We start from the raw sequence: 5539 nt of genomic DNA, 5'->3' as shown, positions 1-5539 counted from the left end.
AAAGAGAAATCCATAGTTTAAATCCACATATTTCAAAGAATAATACTTATAATGACTTAAGTGTCTTATTAAGAAGTATAAAGAATAGAAGGATTGAGTGTATGGAGAGATAGTATCCAACTTAATCTAAATACAGTTTATATCATCCTAAATAAAGTTGTGAAATAAATGCCTCTTGGATTGAGTATAGTGATTGGGAGCCTCCAGTAATAAGCATAGAGTCTAATCAATCTCCATCCTTAGGAAGTAAGCTATCTTCCCCATGACCGCCAACGTTTGATAGATTACTGGAACTTACAATTCAGAAGAAAAATCTGTGCCACCCGCTCGAAGATTACTTTATTTTTACACCATAGACAATAGGGTTGAGTGCAGGTGGTACAAGTAGGTAGATGGTAGACAAAAAAATGTGGGTAGAGGGGGCAACATGTCCAAAACGGTGGCTGAAAAATGAGAAGAAAGCAAGAATATAAAACTCAAGGAAGACAAAAATATGAGCTGTGCATGTGTTAAAAGCTTTGAGTCGTGCTTCCTTTTGGTTTAGATGAAAAACAGCCTGGAAAATCAGGATGTAGGATATGAGAATAAAAATCATGTCAAATCCCAGAATTGTAAAACCAACAAAGAGACCACATATTTTATTCACACAAATGTCTTCTGCAGCCAGGTTGACCACAGCCATGTGCTCACAGTAAGTATGGGCAATAACAGTGGATTGGAAAAGATGCAATCTTTTGATTAGAATAGGTAATAGGCCGACAAGCACTATTGCTCGAACGGCCACCACCAACAACATCCAAACCAGGATGGAAGGTGTAAGGATAGATGTGTGCCTCAGCGGGTCACAGATGGCAACATAGCGGTCAAAGGCCATGGCCAACAGGATACCAGATTCCATGCCCTGCAAGGTGTGGATGAAGAAGAGCTGGGCTAGACAGGCATCAAAGGCCATGGAACGAGAGCCAAACCAGAAGATGGCCAACATCTTGGGCGCAATGGCTAAACAGAGCCCTACATCAGTGGCAGCCAGCACTGCCAGGAAGACGTACATAGGCTGATGCAGGCTGTGTTCTGCGGGAATGATGACCAGTAAAATGATGTTTCCCAGAAGAGCCACCAGGCACAATGAAAAGAAGGAAAGCCCAATCCAAAACTGCACATGCTCTAGGCCAGGGATGCCAATCAGGGTCACTGTTCTGGGGTCCAGATATGATAAGTTGAAGGATGCCATGGAGGTTAGTGGTATCTCTTCTCACCAGTGATTCTGATACCTGCAGAAGAAGAACTTGAATGGGAAGTAAAAAGACCATAGCCCTCACTATTATCCAGATGTCTGGAACATTGAACAAATAAGCCCAGCACTTTGGGTGGTAATTTGGTCAGGTGATCCTGAGAATCAACACTGCATGTCAGGGGAGTATAGGAAAACACTTTTGCAAAACCTTAGCTAGAGCTTTTTATGAAGGTGAAAATCAGGAGAAAGTTTGAGGATTTTTTACTTAGCTCTTGTGGAAATGAGAACCATGAGTCTGAAAGCACTGGTCTTTTATGTCTTCTGTGAGCTCTAGGTTAGATTGATGGAAGAACAACCATTTTCTTCTTTATCTACTTCTCGATGCCAGCCCAGTTTCATTTCATTTGGAAATGACCCTGGGGCCTTTGAGGTCCCAAAAGAGATTCTGTTTCTGTAGGCCCGGGAACATTAGTGCATGGTCCTATGAGAGCTTTCACTCTCAGACACACTGCTCTTGTTCCCAGGGAGCAGGTTATTTGTCCCTGCCTCTTTGGAATTGGTGTTTAAACAGGGTTTGGTGAGGGCAAGTTTAACTTTCTTATACTCACTCACTCTCTGATCAAGGTAGTCAAGTCTCTGTTTGGCAGGGCACTAAATATTGCTCTTAGAGAAGTTTTGAAGAGGATGGTTTGCTTTCAGAGGCTGCCTGGGGTGGTTGGTTCACTAAACAAATTGAGGCCCATTTATATTTAGGGTGAATATGTTGAGTGGAATCCGGGAGGTAGGATATGCAGGATGTTTCTACAGAGATGTAGAAGATTTAAAAGAAAAAAAAAAAGAACTATATATCTCTCTCTCTATATATATATAAGAAAAATGGAAACCCTGGTGGCGCAGTGGTTAAGTGCTATGGCTGCTAACCAAAGGGTCAGCAGTTTGAATCCACAAGGCGCTCCTTGGAAACTCTATGGGTCAGTTCTACCCTGTCCTATAGGGCCGCCATGAGTGGGAATTGACTTGATGGCACTGGGTTTGGTTTCCATATATATATATATATATATATATATATATATATATATATATATATATATACATATGTATATGAAGAGAGAATACGAAGACACAGATTTCAAGAAGGGCCATAAAAACATGACAGAGCGTAGTTAAAAGTGCAATGTATCTAGTTTAGACATACCCTGCAACTAGATTAGCATGATTACGTTCTGTTTTGTTTCCCCAGAGGTCAAAGAACAGTGGCTCACTAGACTCTTGAGGTTTAAGTTTGCATACCCTTCCGCTTTGCACATTGTGAATCTCACCGTTCTTTTTAATAACTTTATACTAACACCATACCTCTATATGGTGACTATTATACACTAAATTATACTGTGATTAATTACCTGTAGTTTGAATTCAAATGTTCCTTTTAATATAATACCCAACTCTGAATATTTTCCCAGTGCTTCAATCTTTTCAGAATTTGAATCAAGTTCTCTTTTGGGGGATCAAAATCTCGAATTTAAGAAAAAAACGTCTTTATCTTCATTCACACTCTTTAACATTTGAACCATTTCACATGTTTTCTATAATGTGCCCCAGTCCTAACACTCATCTTAATCCTCCCGCAAAGAGGTTTCCTTTGTTCTGGTCACATCCATACTTTCTGGAAAGAAAATTTCTGTATGAATAGCAAGGGAAATCTATTTCTCTCTGGAGGGTAATCTCTTGAAAAACGTCAAAGAAGTATCTGATTCAAGGATACTTTAATTACTTGCAGGAGGGTATAAATGGAATTTTTAGTGCAATAATTCTTACATGAATAAAGACATGATAGGGATAAACTGAGATCCCTTTGCTTGTGATTCTCTAACAATAACGAGTGGCCTGTGTGTGTCAGAATCAACTCAAAGGAAACAGGTGTGGGTGTTTGTTGTTGAGGTTGTTTTCTCCATTTATATCCAGAGTAGTCTTAAGATATGGATTGAAACTATAAACATTGTTGAAGAAATAGTTTCTTTCAATGTTTTATGTAGTATTTCAGAGTATTTGGTGGTGAGATGGTAAGTGTATGGAATATGTTGCTAACAGTTATGAATTTGAGTTGCCAGAAATGGCTGAATTTGAAAAACGAAGAAATCTCATAAGCTAAATATATTAGTATTTATTAAAGAATCAATAAGTCATTGCTTGATAGTATAAAAGCAAAAATAAATATTATACAGAGCTACATCCAGCTGATGATATGATATCTTTGTCTTATTGTTTGCCTATTAATTAGCTAGTGGTTAAAATAAGGGTTTAAAAATCAAAAGGATTACTTGACTAGTAATCCCAGATCAACTAGTTAACATTAATGGAATTTTCCCAAAGTACTGTACATATGGAAACCCTAGTGGCGTAGTGATTAAGCACCATGGCTGCTAACCAAAGGGCCGGCAGTTCGAATCAGCCAGGTGCTCCTTGGAAACTCTATGGAGTAGTTCTACTCTGTCCTATAGGGTCAGTATGAGACAGAATCGACTCAACGGCACTGGGTTTTTGTTTTTGTTTTTTTTTTTGGTTTACCATATATATTAACCAAAGTTTAAAAAAAAAAACATAAAAATAAAACAGATCCCCTGCCATTGAGTAGATGGCAACTCATGGCGACCCCATAGGGTCTGCAAGGCTGTGAATCTCTGTGGATGCAAAATCCACATCTTCCTCCGGTGGAACTGCTGGTGGTTTGAAACCTTCGACCTTTTGTTAGCAGTCTAGCTCTTTCAACACTGAGCCATCAGGGCTCCTTACCCAAAGTTTACTTAACTGTAAATTAAGGACGATAACCTCACTCACCTCAATGTTAAATGAGATCACATATAAAAGATATCCGTGGGTGGAAAAGTTCCAATATTCGATATGTAGTAGATTATAAAAAGCCCAATTATTTGGTCAAGACAGAGACAGACTGAAGTATTGATAGACAAAACACTGAGAGATGAAAACTTCTTGATCATATCAACGAAGAAAACTCCATGAGAAGATGAAAGTTTTGGAAACAAAGAACTTACTTCCACATTCTAGTGTATTTGTTGTTGTCATCAAGTGGTATAGAGTTTGCTCTAAAAGAGGTCCTTAGTACTACAGAAGGCAAGACTGTCAGTCCTGCGTCATGCTCAAAAGGATTGCTATGTTTCAGCCCATTGTTTCAGCCACTGTGTCAACCCATCTCGTCAAGGGTCTTCCTCATTTTGCTAGCCCTCCGCCTTACTAAGCGTAATGTCTTTCTCCAGGGACTGGTCACTCCTAGCTACATGTCCAAAATATGTGAGATGAAGTCTCTTCATTCTCGCTTCCAAGGAGCACTCTGGCCATACTGCTTCTGAGAAAGACTTGTTCATTCTTCTGGCAGCCCAGAGTATATTCAATATTCTTTGTTAATGCCGTAATTCAAAGGCATCAATTCTTCTTCCATATTCATTGTACAGCTTTCATATACACATGCGGTGATTGAAAATATCATGACTTAGGTCAGGGCACCTTAGTCCTCCAAGTGGTATCTCTGCTTTTCCACACTTTAATGTGGTTTTTTGCAGCAGATTTGCTGAATGAAATACCCTGTTTGAATTTTTGACTGCTGCTTCCATGGGCATTGATTATGCATCCAAGTAAAATTAAATTCTTGACAATCTCAAATTTTTTTCCATATCACGATGTTGTTGATTGGTCCATTTGTGAGAATTTTTGTTTTCTTTATTTTGAGGTGTAATCCATACTAAAGGCTGTGGTCTTTGATCTTCATCAGTAAGTGCTTCAAGTCCTTTACTCTTTCAGCAAGCAAGGTTGTGTCATCTGCACATCACGGGTTGTTAATGAGTCTTCCTCTAATCCAATGCAGCATTCTTTTCATATAGTCTGGATTCTCCAATTATTTGTTCAGCATACAGATTGAATAAACATCATGAAAGTTTAAAACACTGATGCACATCATTCCTAGTTTTAAACCACACAGTATGTGTTTGCTCTGTCCTAATGAATGCCTCTTGGTCTATGTATAGGTTCTAAAAAAAAAAAAAAAAAAAATCTACATGAGCACAATTAATTGTTCTGGAAATCCCATTCTTTGCAATGTTATCCATAATTTGTTATGATCCATGAAGTCCAATGCCTTTGTATACTCGATAAAACGTAGGTAAACATCGTTCTGGTATTCTCTGCATTCAGCCATGTTCCACGTGACATCAGCAATGATATCTCTCTTTCCAAATCCTCTTCTGAATCCAGCTTGAATTTTTCGCAGTTCCCTGTAGATACACTGTCGCAACC

The 5539-nt window shown here is 38.7% G+C and overlaps 1 pseudogene; it reads right to left on the bottom strand.

Moving 5' to 3' along the window:
• Positions 1–284: 284 nt before the first annotated feature.
• LOC126079299 (olfactory receptor 52A1-like) lies at positions 285–1231 on the bottom strand (annotated as a pseudogene).
• Positions 1232–5539: the final 4308 nt, after the last annotated feature.

This window comes from Elephas maximus, chromosome 7, assembly GCF_024166365.1.
Source record: "Elephas maximus indicus isolate mEleMax1 chromosome 7, mEleMax1 primary haplotype, whole genome shotgun sequence".
NCBI classification, from domain to species: domain Eukaryota; kingdom Metazoa; phylum Chordata; class Mammalia; order Proboscidea; family Elephantidae; genus Elephas; species Elephas maximus.
This window is presented reverse-complemented; position numbering and strand designations above follow the sequence as displayed.